Source organism: Humulus lupulus, chromosome 4, assembly GCF_963169125.1.
Source record: "Humulus lupulus chromosome 4, drHumLupu1.1, whole genome shotgun sequence".
Lineage (NCBI taxonomy): Eukaryota > Viridiplantae > Streptophyta > Magnoliopsida > Rosales > Cannabaceae > Humulus > Humulus lupulus.
This window is the reverse complement of record NC_084796.1, coordinates 138,605,345-138,627,148: the sequence shown is the minus strand read 5'-3', so window position 1 is coordinate 138,627,148 and position 21,804 is coordinate 138,605,345. Positions and strand designations below refer to the sequence as shown.

Below are 21,804 nucleotides of genomic sequence, written 5' to 3'. Positions count from 1 at the left end.
TTAATGTGATGCACGTGCCGAGACGGTCCTAGGGAGCTAGTTAACATAAAGGTCACAACGGGATTTTATACTCGGCTCGGGAGGAGCCTAGGGGTACTTTGGGAATTTCGTAAGTTGAGTTGAGAATTAGTGGTTAATGGTTATTGGTGATTGAGTAACCTGAGTAACCATTAGTAACTGCTGAGGGTAACAAGTTGTGATGAGAAAATGGTAGAATAGTAATAGAGATGAAATGACAAAAAGGGCCTTGAGGTTTAGTTAGGAAAGGATTTCTATGAGGGGTAAAATGGACTTTTGGCAAAGGTTTAGATAAACTTAAGCTGAGGGAAAAGAGGATTTACGTGTTAACACTTGGGCATGTTTTGTTTATGCTGAAAATTGGAAGAAAACTAGAAGAGAAGAGGAAAGGAAGAAGGGGGGCTGAAGTTGGGAGACCTAGGAGGAGAATCAAGGTGGTTTTAGGCAATCAAGTTGATCATAAATCAAGATTGTTCTGAGGTAAGAATTGTCCCTGTTTTACTGAGTTTTAAGTTTGATTTTAGAAAGTAAGAATGAGAATTGAAAGATAGTTATGGCTGGTTTTTCATGGAAAATTCAGTTTGGATAATCAAGGGGGAAGTGGCTTGAAGCTGGGATTGAGGTGAATTCAAGCTAAATTCTTGATTGAGGTAAGATTTTTTATCATGTTTGAATTTCATATCTGGTATGGTTGAGATTTTAGAGGCATGGTTTATATTTCTCAAGCTCTGGTTTAGGTCTTAGAAGCCATGGTTTGAGTTTCTGAAATCTGAAACTCAAGTGTGGATTTTGGGTGTGATTGTGTAATTAATCTTGTTTATGATGTTTATAGGTTTTTAAAGGGTTCATTCGGGGTTTTAAATTGATGTTGGGGTTTGGGTACTTGTTTGGGTTGAATTGGAGCTGTTTTGGCTCGGGAAAAATGCAGGAGAAAACCCAGAAATCTAGGTTTGCGTAGGGGCGCCGCGGCCCTGTTCTTTGGTGTCGTGGCACAGGCTTGCATCAGGGTCAGGGAAAGCTTCTGGGCGCCGCGGCCATTGATGGGAGTGTCGCGGCCCTAGGCTATTTTTGACAGTCAAATTTTGCATTTTTAGGGCTTTTGCCCGGGGGCTTGGGGGATGGTTCCAATACATTGTTTTGGGGAATTAGAGGTCCCAAGAGTACGGGATTGGTCCCGGGAAGTGGTTTTGGGGTTGGTTAGTATTAAAAGTGTATTATATGTGTTGTGACTAGGATTTCAGAGAGGCTCGGGATAGAGGACCGTACTTGTGACCTTGGTGCATCGGAAAGCTCGGGATACAGGTAAGAAAACTGTAGCATCCGTAGATCAGGGCATGGGCCCATAGTTTTGTTGCAGGGCACGGCCCTAGATTGCATTATTGTTAGGGTGTAGTTTTGATTGAATTATTATATGCTTGAATGTTGTTTAGGTATGCTATATGTGTGGATATAGTAATTTGAAAGGCAAAGGCGTCGAGAACGGCAGTGGGGCCGGGAATATCACTTAGCACATGGAGTGCTTATGGTTAGGGTGAGACCCCAATGGATACATGGGATATCCTTACGGTGTGGACCGAGAACCCAGGCTTTGGTAACGCTTATGGGACGGCATGGCCATATATGTGTTTAAATCCTATAGACTATCTATTTATCTGTGGATTATCTGACATAATGGTTATGTTATGCGTATGTTATATGCTGTAGGAGTTTTCTTGCTGGGCTTCGACTCACGGGTGCTCTGTGTTGCAGGTAAGGGCAAGGAGAAAGTCAACCAGCCATGAGTACGGAGAGCATGGGGGCGGCGCGTACATGTTTGGCCTGCCTGACTGCTTTGGTTGGGGGCATTTTGAGAAATGGCTGTATTAAACTATGTCTTTGATAATTAATCATCTGTAAACCTATTTTGAATTATAAACATTTTACAAACCTCATTTTGGGATTCCGAATGTTAAACTCTTGAACTTTTAATGAAATAGAGTACTTTTAAATATTACAGCCTTGACTTTGTGTTTAATCACACTTTTGTTCTAAAAACCTCGTTTAGCGAGTTAATTGAACATTTTAAACCCACTTAGTAATGGCTCTAAGGTAGTAAGGTGTTACAACTTGGTATCAGAGCCTTGACCCAGCCGGAAGTGTGGCCGACGGGGATGTCGAGCCCGTAAGGGGGGGTGATTATGACAGTCAGAATCCCGTGATCCGTAAGGGGAAAGACCGGGTAAGCTGTGAAATCCCACACCGCCTGGGGAAGGTCAAGTGTGATGATTCTAAGACTGTGTAGGTATGGGACTACACAGTTGAAGATGGCTTAAATGGATTGATGGGTACTACCTATATCAACAAGATGCATCTTCTTTTCGGTAGCCCATCACTTGAGAACTCCAAAGTTAAGCGTGCTTGACCTGGGGTAATTTAGGGATGGGTGACCTCCTGGGAAGTTTTCCTAGGAAGCATGTGAGTGAGGACAAAGCACGCTGAAAATACTCGTGTTGGTTTGTAGGGCCAGTTGTCATTCTAGAAAGCAGCCATAGTGACGTGGGGCGTCACACAATCTCTAATAACCAGCAGCAATTCTAAACATAATATTTATAATTAAAGCTTACCCTTGCTGGATTGAACCTCAGAACCAGCTCCCTATGCTCCAAGCTTCAAGCTCCCCTAAATCCCCAACTGCAATTCCTTAGCTTCAAGTTGATTTCCCCAAGTTTTCCCTTGCTAAGCCTTAGAGGAAGATGAAGAGAAGAAAACCAAGTGATGAGGGAAAGATATGGGTCGGTTTCTATGTGTTCTAAACTACTCCAAGTTTTGTTTTATTTAACTAAAGCTTCAAGGTACCTCAAGGCTCGGGGTACCAAAACGTCCCCGAGGGCAAAATGGTAAATTTCCCCAATATTCCCTCCCAGACATTCTATCCTCAAATATATCTCCAAATATTTATTTCCACAACCCGATAACCCCATATAATAACTAATGCCCAAATTACCCCTCGACTCGCCCCGAGTCGGATTCTCAACCCTGCTGTGACTTTCTGTCTAACCGCTCCCCAGGACTGTCTCAGATCGTGCCGCACAGATATATCACATATATATCGCATTTATCACATTTATACCCCTAATATCCAAATGGGGCCCACATGCACATTTAACTCAACTAAACATGCATCATTATCATATATTCACTTAAATTCACATATTAACATATTAAATCATTTATTGCCCTCCAGGCACACTAATCAAGGCCCTAAGCCCTATTAGCGAATTCGGGTCGTTACATCATAGGCCCATGGTCCCCATTGTACCTTGGATAAAATCATCTAGATAGTCTCAATTAATTGATTTAATAATCAATTAGAATTATCAAACTTGACCAGGTCAATTTTGGATAGTTTCACAGAGTTATGAAATTTTGAGAAGAAAAGAGAAATTAGGATAGCTTTATTAATTAAGATAAATTGGTATCTAAATTAATAAAAAAGTTTAAATCAAGATTCAAATTATAAATAATTAATTTGATAAAGGATTTAAATAATTATTTAATTAATTAAATAATTAAAAAATAATACATGCCTTGATTTTAATTCCGATGTGCTTATAATCAAATGGGAAATTTCACGGGCCTAAAGCCCGTGATAATTTCAACCTAGGGCTGTTAATTGACTATTATTTTATTGATTTTTTTAATTAAATAAATGACCTAATTGAGTCTATAAAATGAGTGCTAAGTGAGAGATGAAAACACAAGTTCAGATTTCTGAAACACAAGTTTCTGATAGGTTTTAGATTCTCTCTAAACATAGGTCATTTTCTAAGCCTCATTGTTATTTTCTCTTCTTCTCTCTGTCTCTATCTCATATGTTGAGAATTGCCCACCCTAGTCTAGGTGATTCCAAGGATACTTTGGAAGGATGTGAAGAAAATTGAAGATTGGTTTAGTTTCTTGGTCATACTTTGTGACAGAAAGGATACAAGGGTTTAGAGAAACTGAAGGAAGGACTCATTCATTCCACTGCATATAATGTAAGTATTCTTATCATTATTTCTCTTTGAATTCAATTTTAGAAACATGTTATAGGTTGTCTCATATTAACTTGTTTAATATTAGATCTACATAAAAATAAATAAAGATCCTGTATAAGTATTCCCAACAATAGCAACCTCTCTAACTTAGCTAGTGCCGCAGCCTAACTTCAAGAGTCTCGGTTCAAAATAGGTCCATCTTAAAAATCAACGTTTTTAGCTTCCTTTCGACCATCAATCTCTTCTAAAGTTCCCCGACACAACCAAAAACCATTTAACGCAAGAAATCTGCCATTTAATTTAGAATTAGCCTTTAGTTACACCACATCCACACCAACCCTTGGGTAATCACTAAAACTTGAAAACACAAGCATAACTCTGCACCAAAACAACTTTAAAGATTAAAAGCACACCCTTAAAACCTCCTCTAAAATAGTACTAAAACAGACCTAACAAATGTTCTGTCATAAAATAAGCATAAGCCATAGCATGACTTGTTAGAAGTTCCTCATAAAGAAAACAAGAGACATGGAAAAACCTCACAGGAAAAATAAGTCAAGTAGCATTACAACCAAATCGAAGTAAAAAGAAAGAAGCTGCCCACTCATGGGAGCAAAAGACGGGGCAGGAAAAAACTCCATGGTTTCCCATCGCGATTCGATAACCTTAGAACTAGCATGGTCACCAAATAGGAGAAGTCGGAGCCAGGATTCTCTTTCCACACACCATATAAGAACTTTAGCTTTCGACCTTTTCTTACTCTTAGACGAAGATGAAGTCTTCGCTACGACTACTCCTATCTTGTGGGTGGCCTCAATAAGCTGCTTCTCAAGTCCCTTGATCTTGATAGTAAGTCGATCATCTCCGCCCTGACAAAAGATAGATCTTTTGTTGACATCACTTATACTTCAAGGGTGTCAATCAACGAGAGAGTACTAGTAGACTTCACGGTCGAGTCGACCTGCTGATAGTGAAGAAGAAGCCAACAATACGAAAGGACTACAAGAAAGAATAGTTAAAGCACTCTTCACTCTAAAATCTGACAAGCGCTGGATGTACACAAACCACCCAGAGCAATACCTAAGGAGCATCATAGAGGGATCACCTTGGCTAGACGCTACTTCTTGGGCCCCTCTTGGTAGTCTTCCACAAGTTCCTCTGTGCCGCCTGATGTTGTGTATACCAATGATGCCTGTGGGATCTGTACCAAGGATGATTGACATTAATTAAACTTCAAAGAATTCTTGAGGATCACCACTCATGAAGTATTCTTTTCCATATCTCATAAAAAAAGAAACACACTTATACCTTGCAAGTCATAAAGATGGTACAAAAAGAGTCTACAAGAATGCCTAAAGGCCTTCTCATAGACTGGGGGGCAAGTGTGGATGTCAAAATTCTAGATCGAGTAAAGCACCCAAGAGGAGTCCTAAGAGATAAGAAAAGTCTCGAGGATCAAACTCGCACCTTCCTAGAGCTTGGGAGCAAGCTCAAGCCTCCCTAGGGCTTGGGGGGAGAGCTCAAGCCTCGCTAGTGCTTGGGGGACAAGCTCAAGCCTCCCTAGGGCTTTGGGAGCGAGCTCAAGCCTCCATGGATTTTATTGTTTACTAAGACACTAATGTGAGCATAGAAAAATGGCAAGAGAAGCCAAACAAGAAGCAGGCGTTTAAGATGTACTTCGAGAAGATAGGAAAAACACGAAGACCAAGCCCACACCCACCAGGATCCCTAGGGCAAGCTTAGGGGGAGACCTGGGGGGGGGGGGGGGGGAACCTTAGCAGGAGGGGGTGAGCTTAGGGGGAGAGCTCAGCCCCCCCCCCCCCCCCCCCCCCTTAAGCCCAAGCACAGGTTCAACCCCTCCCCGGACCATGAAACGTGTGCAAGGCTGTCAAGAAGCCAAGGAGATGATTTTGAGGGCCTTAAAAAATTTGGAATACCAACTTAAGGCCGTCACTAAGCTTGAAAGGAAATAAGCTTAGAGAGTACCTATATCTTGGAGGCAAAGTGCCTCCTCGACCTTGAGCCATAAATGCCTTGCACTCAAGGTTTCAAGTACTTATTAAGGCATAGGTGAATAGAAGGTACAAAAAATGCCCGAGTAGTACGGAGTACGAACTGGACACGATGATCAGAAGAGTAGTAGCCGTACATATGTCAGAAGAGGAGTGGTCGTACCAAGTATTAAGAGGAGGCACAACTCCTCCCACACCTCCGACAATTGTTAGGCCCGATAGGCCTGAAGCCCGACACCACTAATGCATGCTCCATGATTCTTGAGGTGCCCTATCATACCACTGCCTCTTTGTTCCCTTGTGACCTTTTTTGTACTAAGAGTTATTAGAGCTCCCCTATAAATAGGATATTCCTTCAACTAAGAAAGGGGCCAGAAAATGATGCATTGTAACAAGAAATTCTTGAATAATACGAATATTCTCTCCATTTTCACTTTGCAACTTGATTCTAAGTTCAGATAGCTATCCTAAATTCTTCTAAGTTTCTTCACATCTCTTCATTTACTTTTAAGATCAAAATTTTTCCGATCTAACTTGGTTGACGAGTTCTTACCGTTAACAACAACTATAATAATTTGCTTGTTTATAAATTTCGTTATTGTAAGTTTGTTGCAAAAAAAGAGAGTTAAAAACTAGTTACACTAATGAAAACTAAATTTCTCGTGAAATATTGGATACTATTGTAATCCGTTACAACTATAAAAATCTAGTTGTTTTGATGTGTGTCGTATGCTATATCAAATTTACTAAAGATTTTATTTTCAATATTACCAATTACTTAACATAATGGTAAATACAGGTCGAACCCACAAGCACTATTTTTCAAAATTAGAAACAATAATGAAAATGGGGGGATTATGAAGTATAAAAGAATAAAAAAACAATGAAGAACAATAATATAGCAAAATAAGCAATTGAACTGATAAAAACAATTTTAAAAAACAGTTAAGAGTTAATTCTACACCTTCAACAATCATTCAAGATTAGCAATGATTAATATCATTTTCTATTCCAATTGAACTATTAACCCTGCATATAACACTTAAGCTGTCAATAATCTCAATTTCCCTATCACAATTAATTAAAGCTCAGCACTCAATAATTAATTCTTTTTACTGAGCAATAAACTAATTAAGCATGCGATCTATTTAACTCAGGAAATGCATTTACATTCAGTGGAAACAAGTCAATCTAGGCAACAAATTCATTAAGCATGCAAGTCATTTAACCTAGGTTATAAACTTCACCACAATTAAAATACTCGTCACAATACCTAATTGCAATTTATCACCAAAAACCTAGAGTTCTAAACGATTATTTGAATAGAAACCCTATGATTATAGTAGAATAATGCAAAATCCTAATTAGCGGCTGTCTAAACAAGATTTCACATTAATCATAATATTAAATATGGAAGAATATAAGCAATTAAATATCAAGGAATAAGTAGAATAATAATATCATTGAAATGAAGAAATCATATTTAGGGTTTTGAAATAACCATTAACCTATAAAGAGACTTGTCCATAATCTAAAAAATAATCAAAATCGTAGAGTTTAAGAAGAAGAAGAAAAAATATAATGTTGATGTAGATGTTGATCTCTTCTCCTCCTCTCTCAAGTTATCTATGAGTTTTAGTCTCTCAAAACATGATTTAAAAGTTATTTTTGAATTTCCCCTAATTTTTCTTTTTATAGCTCCCTTAATTGCATTTAAAAATAAAATTTTAAATGCAGAACTCATCCTTGGGCCGTGGCTTGGAGTCGCTGAATTCTTCCCTTCAATTTCCTTACCAATTGAGATTTTCTTCACCTGCAGCCTTTGACAATATTTTAACCATGACTTCCTTGATATAACTCGAAATTGGAAAATTCAAAATGCTATGGAAAGGCAAGAAAAATATATAAACCTTGTATTTCTAGAAGAATTTCCAAAAGATTATTGGAAAATTATCAAAATCAAGTGTGAATTTTCAGACTTGTAATGCCAAGCTTAACCATTGATTGTAAAACATCCCAAACTCATTATTTTTCACCGAAATGTCTTGAAATTTCTAAAAACAAAAAATAAACTATTTAAATATATATAAATAAATAATCAAGTGATTAATCATATAAGAATAATGAATTAAAAATAGACAAATTTGATACTTATAAAATTCCCCCACACTTCACATTTGCTCGTCCTTGACCAAACAAAATAAAAACTAAACACATAAGCAATGGTTTCGTTGAAAGCGATGATTGTCTCGAAAATTTCACAAAAAAATAATTCATAGTATAAATCTGAATTCCACATTCTTTAGAGTTTCAACTCAATGTATAATCACCACTTAAACTCGATCTTTTTAAATTTACGCACAATCAAACTTACCAACTCTCATGCACCCGAATCAGTTTATACATGCCAAAATATATATTTCAAAATGTCCCTTGTACATAAAATATGTATCATGAAAAACATCCACTCCATAGACATTTACTAATTATTCTCCACTAATATAAGAACACATAAACAAGAAGCAAAAGGTCTTTATAGGCTCATAATATAAGACTAAGGTTAGAGTTAGATGAAAAAGATCTATTTAAGCTCAAATCACACCATAGCCTATATTTATTCTATTATTTAGATCTTCCCACAAATTTCTCATATAATTAAAAAATACATAATCTTTATCTTTTCTTCTTTCCACATTGATCTTTCTATTTCCCCCACACTTATACTTTTGCAATTTCCTTTTTTTTTTTCCAAGTTTTATTTTTTCATTGCAAATTTTTTTACAAATTAAATTCATTGGGAGAAATAGTAGATCATAAACATCTAAATTACAACCCAGCAAACCAATACATAATTTTCCCTTCCTACAAGATCCATCCCCCAAAATTAAACATTCACATATAGCCATGGTGTAATGGGTCACAAAAAGGGATAAAATTTTCACAACTGCAAAGGTTTAGATATTGGATTAACAGAAGAAAAAGATTAGTCATTATGGCTCGAAAATGGGAAAATAGGGAATTAGATATTATAGGTAGGCTTGAAAGGCTCAAATGATCCAATGAACTTGCCTTAATCACCTTCCTAATCATGTGTACTTATGATTTTGCCTCAAACAAGTAATCAATAATTTCTAGAGTGGTCGAGACTATATATATATATATAAAATAACATGCATAAATATCTCCAAGTTCTAATGAAAAGGTAAATCCAATTGTGTTCATCATTCAAAAAATCAAAGTTCAAGCTTAAGTGACAACCAAAACAAGAGCTAAGCACACAATTCATGCAGAACTCATCAATTTCCTAGAATTATTTCCATCACAATCAAAAGTTTTATTATCGACATACGTCTTTGAACTTAACCATGTTTATCACAACCTAAAAAAACAAAACTAAAACAAATGACACTTAAAACAACTAAACAAAGAACAAACACAAATAACAATTAAAGAAATGACAAAGAAAAATAAAATAGTCATTTTTCCCTTCCCCCTCACTTAGATATTACATTGTCCTCAATGAAAATAAAACGAAAGATAAGGAAAAGAAAACTCCCTCAAGTACGCTTTGTTTAATGTCGTTAGCTCGTCTGAATGTTGTTCTCGGGATCTTTATGCTGGGTATTTCAATGAAGTCTCCTTCCCCTTTTACTCATCAAGAATCAAACACATTGAATTTGATAACTTCACCATCAATTTCCATTGTCAGCATTCCTACTATAACATCCAGCTTTGTATTTGTTGTCAGCAAGAATGACCTTCCAAATAAAATCGGTGTCAGATTGGGTATTGATGCATCCTCCATTTCAAGTATATAGAAATCCGCTGGAAAGACGAGTCCATCAACCTTTACCAGAACATCTTCAACTACCCCTAAAGGATAAGCATTAGTGCGACCATCCAATTAAATAACAACTCATGTCTCCTTTAGTGGCCTAAGATTTAAGAAAGCATATTTTGAATATGAACTTACATTAATCAATGCTCCCAAATATATCATACACCGCTCAATCCTTTTTTTTCCAATAATACAAGGAATTGTAAAGGTTCCATGATCCTTGCATTTTGGTGGCAACTTCTTTTGGAGAACAACAGAAACGTTCTCCCCCACACTAATCTTCTCATCACCCTTCAGTTTCTTCTTATTTGTACACAAATCCTTAAAAAAATTAGCATATCAAGGCACTTGCTTAATAGTATCAAGTAATGGAACGTTCACCTCAACTTTGTGATAAGTCTCCATAATTTCCTTGTCAGCTTCCTCTTTCTTAAACTTTTTCAATCTGCTCAGAAAAGGCGGAAGAAGGACATAGGTTGGCATGGTTGGTTTATATGTTAATGGCTCATCATGGATAGAGTTGTCTACTACTTGCTTTTGCACTAGAGCTGGCGATGAAGGATGTGTGGGTGGCTCATACTGTATACCACCTCTTAGTGTTATCGCACTTACATTTGCTCTTGGGTTCCTCTCTGGCTGGGAAGGTAATCTTCCAAAATTATGAGCTTCAATCTTGCTCAAAGATGTAGCAATTTGTCCCATTATGTTCTCCAAATTCTAAAGAGATGCCTGATTACTCTGAAGAATTGCATGTGTGTTTTGTTGAAATTGTACAAGACCCTATTGCATTTGAACATTAGAAGCAACCAAAGTTTTTAACATATCTAAAATAGATGGTTCATGATCCTATGGAATTCTTTAGGAGGTTGTTTAGGACAAGGAGCATAATATTTTTGAGGCCTTTACAAAAATTAAACCCTGGTGGTCTTGTAGGTTTAGCTTATTGTTGATTCCCATAACAAAAGTTAGGATGATCCTTCCACCCCTTATTATAAGTGACAACATAAGGGTCATAACTCTGTCTAGGCTGCCCTGAGAATCCCACCGTAGCATTTACCTGCTCATTGACATCTTGTTGAAGAGTGGGACCAGAATCAGTAGGATGCCCCACCACTTGACGTATACCACAAGGTCTAACATGTTGACCTACGACCATCTATTGCAACATATTTGTCAATTGAGCGAGTTGTTGCTCTACATTAGAATTCACCTCATTAACCCCTCTTACTGGTACTTCTTGATGAACACCAAACTGTTGGGAATTAGAACCCATGTTGGAAATCAAGCTCCTGGCTGTAGGAGGAGTCTTATCGACCCACTTGCTGCATTTATCATACTACTATCAAATGGTAAAAGTCCTTCATAAAAGTACTGGATCAGAAATCGCTCACTTATTTTATGGTGAAGGTACCTAGCAAATAATCTCTTGAACCACTCCCAATACTCATACAATGACTCCTCAGTCTGTTGGCAAATGCCACTAATTTCCTTTCTTATACTTCCAATCATAGATGCAGAAAGTAGCGCTCCAAGAAAAAAGTCTTCATCTCATTTCATGTATTCACCGTTCTAGGAGGAAGATAATAGAGCCATTCCTTAGCACCATCTTTCAGAGAGAATGAAAAGGCTCTTAACTTAATTTTCTCTTCAGTCACTAAGGCTGGTTTCATACTAGCACAGACAATATGAAACTCTGTCAGGATGATTGTTCGGGTCCTCTCCTGGTAGCCCATTAAAAGAGGGTTATAAATTTAGGAGGCCCCACTTATGTTCAAAATTTACATCCAAAGCCGGATATTGTATACATAATGGTTGATGTTCTAGATCCGGCGCTGCCAACTCTTTCAACGTCCTATCCTGAGCCATCTGAGACTTAATTAATGAATCTGAGTCAGAATCATCATCAAATGGTAATGATACTTGTATAGGGTTAATTTTCCTTGTTGAAGGTTGAAAGAGTGGGTTATCGGTGATAGTACGAGAAGAATAAGACGATGATGTCTGAAGATATTGGTAAATGGCTTGAACTCTGTCTTGAGTATTGTCGCTAGACTTATACACCTGAAATTTCATTGGTAATAAACTAGATAGTAAATAATTAATTAAATTGAATAATAAAAAGACTTACAATAGTCCCCGACAACGACGCCAAAAATTTGATGCGTGCCATGTGTCGTATCAAATTTACTACATATTTTATTTTCAATATTACCAATTATTGAGCGTAATGATAAATACAGGTTAAACCCATGAGGACTATTATTCAAAATTAGAAACAATAATGTAAATGGGGGATTGTAAAATTTAAAAGAAGAAAAAAATACAATGTAGAACAATAAAATATAAGAATAAGCAATTAAACTAATAAAACCAATTTTAAGAAACAGTTAAGAGTCAATTCTCCACATTCAAGATTCATTCAAGATTAGCAATGATTACTATTATTCTCTATTCCAATTGAAATATTAACTCTGTAGATAACACTTAAACAGTCAATTATCCCAATTTTCCAAACACAATTAATTAAAGCTAAGCGTTCATTAATTAATTATTTTTACCAAGCAATAAACCCATTAAGCATGCAATCTATTTAACTTGGGAAAATTATTACATTTAGTGGAAACAAGTTAATCTAGGCAAAAAATTCATCAAGCATGCAATTCATTTAACCTAGGTTATAAACTTGACCATAATTAAAATACTCGTCACAATACCTAATTGCAATTTATCACCAAAAACCTAGAGTTCTAAACGATTAGGTGAATAGAAACCCTAAGATGATAGTAGAATAATGCAAAACCATAATTATCGGTCATCTAAACAAGATTTCACATTAATCATAAAATTAAGCATAGAAGAATATAATTAATTCAATATCAAGGAATAAGTAGAATAATAATATCATTGAAATCAATAAATCATGTCTAGGGTTTTGAAGTAACCCTTAACCTAGAAAGAAACTAATCCATAATCTAAATCATAATTCAAAATAATAGAGTTTAAGAAGAAGAAGAAGAAGAAGTAGAATGTTGATGTAGATGTTGATCTCTTCTCCTCCTCTCTCAAGTTCTCTTTGGGGTTTAGTCTCTTAAAACGTGGTTTGAAAGTTATTTTAGAATTTCCCTAATTTTACTTTTTATAGTCCCCTTAATTTCATTTAAAAATACAATTCAAAATGCAGAAATTGTCCTTGGGCCGCGACCTAGAGTCACTGACTTCTTCCCTTCAATTTCCTCAGCAACCAAGATTTTCTTCAACTGCAACCACTGACGGTATTTTAAGCATAACTTCCTCGATATAGCTCGAAATCAGACGATTAAAAAAGATATGGAAAAATAAGATACAAATCTAAAACTTGTATTTCTAGAAGAAAATTTCCAAAAGATTGTTGGGAAACTATCAAAATCAAGTTTGAAGCTTCAAACTTGTAATGGCGAAGATAACCATTTAGTGTAAAACATCCAAAATTCATTAATTTTCACTCAAATGTCTTGAAAATCCTAAGAACACAAAATAAAATAATCAATCATATATAAATAAATAATCAACTGCATAATCATAGAAGAACAATGAATTGAAAATAGACAATTTCGATACTTATCATGTTTGTAAACTTTATTATTGCAAATTTGCTGCAAAAATGGAAAAATTCAAAACTTCTTACACTATTAGAAACTTATATTTTTGTGAAATGTTGGATTCTGTTGTAACCAGTTACAACTATAAAAATCTGGTTGTTTATAAAATTTGTTGTTGTAATATTTGTTGCTAACACACAAAAATAATACCAAAACACTTAAAAAAAATCATACATGTAATTTAAATTAATAAACACTGCAACTGGTAACATGGAAATTCATTTGTGCCTTTTTCTCTTATTTTTATCATTTTTTAGGGAACAATGACAATTATAGTGATACTTTATCTTGCAGTAATATGGACAGTTTTGTTTGAATGAATATATTGACTACACAATTGTTGGTTTGTTGTTTCCTAATAATTGCATATTTGAAAATTTGATGAAATTGATTACGAAAGAAATCCAGCCGAAAAGCTCCATATAAATCAGCTACCAACTACAAAAATAGTCAACCAATCAAAATTTTGACAGACAACTTAGTAGCCTTCTACATAGAGCTCAAGAAGCAATAAATCTTAGTAACAAGCTTACCATTGTGCGTCAAAAGTATAGGGAGCAACTCTTGCAATACAACAAATCAAGTTACAACCACTCAAAGCAATACAACAACACAAGACATGCTAATTGGATCAATACTTCACCAACGAAGTGAAGAACCAGTTACAAAGAATATGCACCTTTAAAAAAATTTCTCAAGTAAAACCAATATATCCACTGAAGAGAATCAAATCATGCCAATAACTGATGATTTTAGTGAATACCTCCTAGAGAACAACCTTAAAGACAACAAGCTCTTGGAACCTCCAAGCATAATTATCACTGATCACAAGATGCAACTCAGTGTTTTTGTAACCAGTTATGTCTTTTTTAAAATTTCACATACCAAAATTAGAAAGACAAACAAAACCTATTTCAATATATAAAAAATAAATTATAATAAAGAATACATTAAAATTCGAATTCGATAATGAATCAGAACAATGATCTGGTTTCATAAGCAATAAAATATATGTAAACAAAAAATGCAAACTTTATATAAAAACTAAACCAATTACAAAATGTTTCTAAGAAATACATGATAAGTTGTAATTGGTTACAATTACGAGCATATGTTCATAACCAAGAAAAACTAAAAAAATAACTTATAACTTAAACTAATCTTTCATTTTTTGCTTGCCCTTCTTCTTCTTGTAATGCTTCTTCATATGCCTGCTCAGATCTTCATCATCAAAAGCATATCCAATTGAAACAAGATTTTAAAACAAAAATAAAATAAAAAATTAATAATTTGAAACTGGTTACACATTTTACAAATATAAAAGGTACTAACAAACAATATGAATGTAACGTCTTGCGTTTCGGGTACCTTGAAACGACTCGGGTCAGGATTGTTTTCCCCGAGTTAAGAATATTATTTTAAATAATATTATATTTGTTTATAATTTATTTCCATGAGTTATTGCTAGCCAAATTATGAATTTTGTGTTTAAAATTCAAGATAAGACTTTCAGTCTTGGACCGACACAAAAACCCTAATCGGGTAAAAATCTCAGAAAATAAAATGAAAAACTATGACAAATATATTTTGGGCATAAAATACATTCATAAAAATTAAAGTTTGGTCAAAAATAATAAACCTAAGGGAAAATGTAAATTTTAGGGCATTTTGTGTTAACTGCTTAATTTTACCGAATTGGAGAATTTTATTCCATGAATGGACCTTAGGTTAAAATTTATTGTGTGATTAATTAAATTAAATGTGAGAGACATTTAATTTAATTATTACGTGTTAAGTTTTATTTTTAAAACTTAATAAGAGTGAAAAGGGTTATAGGAAGTCAAATTGGATTTTCTTCTTAGGAAATACTTATTAACCTTTATATAAAAAATATATATAAACACATATATAAACTAAATGGTGGGTGGCTGTGAAGGAATTAATTGGAATGACAAAATTTTAATTAAGTTTAATCCCATTTATTTAAGTATTAGGGTAAATGGGCAAGTGGGTAGTAAAACACTTAAGTTGTTATAGGATATTATTTGTATAAGCTCTTCCAACTCCCCAACTGACCCCACTCTCTCTCACTTGCATTCTCATCTTTTTTTGAAAATTCTCTCTCAAGTTTTCTCTCAATCTTCAACCTCAAGAACACTAAGAAGGCTTGGAAGCATTAAGCTTTGGTCTAGGAAGGATTTCCCTAAGGTAAAGTTTTAAAAAACTTGACTTTGTAAAGTTTTTAACCATAGGTCTTTCAATAGCTAACTATCTATGTTGTTGGGGGGGAGTTGGTTAAGGTATTGAAAGAGTTCTGAAGGACTCAAAGCTAGTAGGAACATCAAAATCCTAGAGCAAGAACAACAAAGCTAGTAGAAAGATCCAACAAAGCTAGTAGAGTTCTGAAGGACTCAAAGCTAGTAGGAAGGGTTTTGAAGGAGCCAAAGCTAGTAGAAAGATCCAAACCTTAAGCAAGAACAACAAGAGGTAAAAAGCTTACTTTTTATGGTTGTTATTGTATGGTTTTTATTTTTAAGCATTATTTTGTATATTTAATGCTTAAAGTTTCTTATTAGTGATGTAATAAGGCTATGGTAGTTGCTCTATAGTTTTTATGATGCTTGTGTGTTGATTTTTTAAAATAGTGACCAAAATCCCTAAGGGTTTTGGTGAGAACCCTAAAACAAAATACAAGTTTTGAGCTGTGACTTCCAAGGGGTCAAGCATCCACTGTATATTCATTTTGTAAAATTTGATTATACTGTGATGTTTTTGAGATTGAGTACATAAAATTGAGCTTTTGAAACACTAAAAAATGTTTAAAAATGAGTGAGTTATGCTATTTCAAAGTTTAGGTAAAAAACTATTTTTTCGTATTCTTAATTTCGGGACCAAGTTTGGACAGCCACTGTATATGGCAAATGAACCCAGTTTTTTCTAAACTTTAGTGGACATATTATTGGCATAACCTAGTATTTCACTGTAAAATTTGGTAATAAAATACTGAACGGTTTGAAAGTTATTAAGTGCCAAAGTTTGGAAAAATTAAGGACTTGAAAAGGTCATTTTTACCTCATTGTTGGAAAATAATTTTACCAATGAAAAATGCTCCCTTTGACCTAAGATTTTACAAAGACCTAAATGGCATACCAAAAATGGAATTGGGAAATTTTGGTAACAATTGGGTAAGTAAATTTAAAGTTATGACCTAACAAAGTATGTAATTAAAAATGTGAAAAATAAGGTTTTCACACTTGAGGCAAAAATGAGATTTTGGAACTTAAGGTAAAAAGTAAAATTTTGCTTATTGCAAGATAAAAACTTGGCAAGTCTTGAAAACATATTTTGACCTAAAATACCACTTTAAGATTAGTGAGAATTATTTTTATTAAAAAATTGTTATTCTTTCTAAACATAAAATAATTAATTTATTAATAAGTTAATAAATTAAAAAGGGTTTAAAACCCTATATTTAGAGAAGATAATTAAGTGAATTATTTTTCTAGTAAGTAAACTTGATTCATTGACTTTGGAAAAAAATTAATTAGTCAAGATGATAAATTTTTAACAGTTTTCCTAATTAAGATAAATTAGAAAATTTTCTTAAAACGATTTTTAGAGATTAAAACCTTAAGAAAAATAAAAGGAAAATTAAGATTTTATTTTCTTGAAAAATAATTAAGGAATTTAATTAGTATTTTCAGGATATAATACCGGCTAAAATCTTTTATATATTTTACCGACTGTTGAAAGTACAGGTTAATAGCAGAACTTTTACAGAAAAAGATTTTTAGCGGATTGTGTGAAAATACAATTGTGATACCCGAGCCTAGGTATCAAGACCATAGGGTAGGTCTCCCCGAGACTTAGGGTTTAGTCTCAAATATTTTTGTATGAATTTCCTTCATGGGTTTTGTTAATTGAGTATTTTGGAAACTAGAATTATAAGAGATAAGAGAGCTTAGAAAGCGAAGAACGTAGATTATCACACAAAGAATTTACGTGATTGGGGCGTTAAAGAGCCTTAGTCCATAAGTCGATTGTATTAGAGATTTTGGAGCTTAAGTAATAAGATCTCTCTGAATTTGAGCAGAATGTATGCTTACAAGAGAAGAAATCGAATCCCCTTCCAAGTGCACAACTGTTCATATTTATAGGCAGTTGAGTGCGCTAGGTTTGGGCCGGACTAATTCGGGCCCAATAAGGGTATAAACACTATTTTCTAGCTGATGGAGGCTTAATACAAAGGATTTTAACAAATAAAATGCACTAATCAGGGCCCACTGGGCCGGCCTGAGCGTAATCACGCTATAAGACTGACAACAGTACGCAGCTTCAGTCTAGTTCGCGTGGGCTTCGAAGGAGATCCGGGGGACAGGATCTGTCAGAGTAGAGGCAATACAATTATGAACTGACGGCGTTCAATCCGTATGTAACCTCTTCTGCAGGTTAGTTATGGGGACAAAACTCTGTGTTTCTCAGGATGATATCAGCATCAGGGACAACTTATCATGCCCAACCTGGTCGCCTGGTCCGGGTCCATTTACTAACATCACTCTTAATTTAGCCGGATCCTGGTTTGTTTACCAGGATCTGGGTTCATCCATTGTCATCCTGGTCTATTTTTAGACTTGGAGGAAACGATATCTTCATCACATCTCGGGGGGCACCGAAAAAAGGGTTCGGGAACATGCAACATACTAACTTCATGGTCCCGGCTTCTATTATGGGATACCGTTTGGGCTTTACTGATATTTGGGCCGCCAAGCTCACTCCTTCCTTGTCTATGGGGCCTGATCTGGGCCTTAAGTCCCTTCAAGGTGGCCCATGGACTCAATATGCGGAGCCATGAATGTTGGAATGAAAACGAGGATATTATTTACCCCTTGAGCCTTCATCTATGCTTGCGAGGTGGAGGCTTGCTTCCTTCCCCGGATCAATTCTCCACATCCCGGTTCATTCCCAAGGATACGGGTCTGCTTTCATGGGGAATTTATTGCCGAGAGCTTGTATAATAAGCATTTGTATTAACATCCCTGATCAAATCCCAAAGGCCCAGTCCCTTTACTAGGATCCGAGTTTGTTTACCAGAGCCCCGATTCATTTACTTCAGGGCCGTTTAGATGACCCTTGATCTTTCAACTTCGTCATGATATACACATGTGTCCCCCTGCAATTGGCGCGTTGAAGGTACTCGAGTCTGACAAATTAGGAGACATTCTCTTTATTACCATGTTGGCAGTCAAACGTCAGCGCAAATTCTGAAGCGTCCCATCTGCATGAACGGATCCTTTAATATTATTGCATTATTGAGGATCGTTGGATGGGATGACCTTTGAGATGCTTTTCCTGTGGATCTTTGGATCGAGGCGGTGTGGATTGCGACTTTGGGAAACCACGATCCGATACTCGAGTGGGCTAATTAATGCCCCTGCGCGATCCGGGACCGTTCGATGGGGGGGGGGGGGGGGTCGTGTTGTACCGTCAGATCAAAAAAAAAAATTTTGGTTCTTATAAATACCCCCATATTTTCATTCAAAAACTTTACACACTCTGAACGAATCGAAATCACAGAAAGGACCTTTTATGTCCTAGCTTGCCGATGAAATTCTTCGTCAGTTACTCTGCCTTCGTCGTCGTCTTTTTCCTACGCATTTGATTTCTACACCGTTGCTAGAAAGTGTGACTTTGACCCGACCGTTGGACGAACTTCTGTGTTGCCTCCGCTTGTCCAAGACCGTGGTTCTGCCGACTTTTTTTCCGGAAACATATCATCCTCCACAATCAGCACTTTTTCGTAAGTTTTCCGACCCTTTTACTCATGTTTTCTCGTGCTTATCATTTTGTTATACTGCTGTTATAGCTATAGGGTTGTTAGAGCTAAGGCCACCGTTTAGGGTAGCTCTAATTGTCTTAGAATAAGAGAACAAATTTTATGGGTTGTCCCGGATTCTCTTAGGTCCGGTTTGTCCCTGAACAAGCGGTAATAGGCCGTCTTGGGAAAGCCTTAGAAAAAACTCTTCTTATTTGTTCCCGATCAGGGTTCTGCAGATCTTTGGTGATCCCAGATCTGATCCGGAGGGGACTCTTCCAAGAAGTTTGTAGGAGAGCCCTGTACCTTGACCGACCTTTTTGGGTTTTGGTGCTAACTGCTTGGTTGTTTGCTTTGTTCCCTTTTGTTCCCAGATCATCAGCCATGAGTCACGATGTCACCCTTCATCCAGAAGAGTACGTCCAAGCAGCCCCTTTCGTCCTGGAAGGACATAAACTGTAACGACCAGAATTTTCTAATCGGGCTTAGGGCCTTGATTAGTGTGCCTGGAGGGCAATAAGTGGTTTAATTTTCTTATATGTGAATTTATGTGTATATATGATTATGATGCATGTTTAATTGAGTTAAATGTGCATGTGGACCCCGTCTGGATATTGGGGGCATAAATGTGATAAATGAAATATATGTTGTATACGTGTGATATGTCTGTACAGCACGATCTGAGACAGTCCTGGGGAATGGTTAGCCAGAGAGTCACAACGGGGTTGAGATTCGGACTTGGGGCGAGTCGAGGGGTAATTCGGGTATTAGTTGAGTCATGGGATTATCGGGACATGGAAGTAAATATTTGGAGATATATTTGAGGATAGAATGCCTAGGTGGGAATATTTGGGGAATTTACCATTTTTGCCCTCGGGGACGTTTTGACACCCCGAGCCTTGAGGTAACCTTTAGACTTAAGTTATATAAAACAATAAAAGAAAGGAACTGCTTAGAAACCTTGAGAAACTGACTCATACTCTCCTAAGAACTGAAGTTAGCTTTTGCTCTCCTTTCTCTTACACTCTCTAAGGTGGAATTCAAGAGGAAATCTAAAGGAATTACCAAGGAATTGAAGGGATTTCAGCTGGGATGCTTTAGGAGCTTGAAGCTTTGGGATTGAGGATCAAAATTCTGGGATTAAGCTCAGCAAGGTAAGCTCTAAACATTAAAGTCTAGTCTTTAACTTTCTGCTGGTTCTAGAGGATTGCATGTAGCTAAGCTTGCTTAATCTTTGGGTGTTTCAGCTAAGTTTTGAACATACTTTGATGAGGTTTTGATGTTGTTTCTGTGTTGGAGTAATTATGTTGAATATCTAGGAGTCTTAGCTTGGTTTTGGTGGTAATTAGCTTGAAGAAGGGATGAAAAAACTGATGGAAAATCTGGGTTCGTCGTATGGAGCCGCGACCCTAGGAGGGGTGTGCCGCGGCCCGCATGCGCGCGCAGCCATGGGAGGCTGAGAAAATTCGAGCGCGCCGCAGCCCTCGTGGTGGTCAGTGGAGAGCTAGCCTCTGTTTTGAGGCTAGCAGTGGCTCTAGAGGGTGGGGCCGCGGCCCTTAGTGTCAGTGAGGATTTTAATGATATTTTTGACTTGGGAACTTAAAGGGTAAGGCTCGGGATGGATTTTATCATTCGGATTGATAGAATTCAAGATCCCGGAGGTTAGGGTTATGGTTTGAGGTTATTTGTTGGGTTGGAATTTGATAGTCGGATATTGTTATGTGTTGTGACTAGGATTTCGGCAAGGCTCACGTTAGTGGACTGTGCTCGGGGTATCGGTGCTCAGGAAGCTCGGAACTCAGGTAAGAAAACCCCTATATCCATAGAGCTTGTGTGCAGGGCTGAGCCCGATATATTGAATAGAAATGACATGTAGGGCCGAGCCCTATATACTAGAATTGCAGAGCATGGCTCTTTATCTGTTTATGCTTGAATTCTGTGCTTGTTGCTATACTGTGTTTGATATTATATGTGTGATCGGCAAGAGCCGGGAACGGTGTATACCGGGAACGGCATCAAGCACGATGAGTGCAAGGCCGAGAACGGCTTAAGGCCGGTAACGGCGTAGAGCACGTGGGGTGCAAGTCGCCAGGGCGAGTCCCTAACAGGATACCTGAGATATCCTAACGGCATGGTCCACGAACCCAGGGTTTGGTAAACGCCTGGGACGGCTAGGCCGTTCGTGTTTAGCCATTGGTGGCCTGCTTATATGTTTGATTCATGTATTGCGTATGTTATCTGTTATGTGTTTTTTTGCTGGGCTTCGGCTCACAGATGCTCTGTGGTGCAGGTAAGGGTAAAGAGAAGATCAACCAACCATGAGCACAGCTGGCGTGAGGCGGCGTGTACATGTCCGGCCAGCCTGGCTGTCACAGTTAGGGGATTTTGGGGGATGCTTGTAAATGAACTTAGATTTTGTCGTCTAGTCGACTCTGATCAGTTTTGTGTTGTAAACATTTTCTAAATTATG

At 36.6% G+C, this 21,804-nt stretch overlaps 1 non-coding gene across 1 annotated transcript; it reads left to right on the top strand.

Annotated features, from left to right (window-relative positions):
• Nucleotides 1–11,277: 11,277 nt before the first annotated feature.
• Nucleotides 11,278–11,384, top strand: LOC133833200 (small nucleolar RNA R71). Its single transcript, XR_009892594.1, has one exon. It is a non-coding gene; the product is annotated as a small nucleolar RNA R71 (small nucleolar RNA).
• The last annotated feature ends 10,420 nt before the right edge of the window (nucleotides 11,385–21,804 follow it).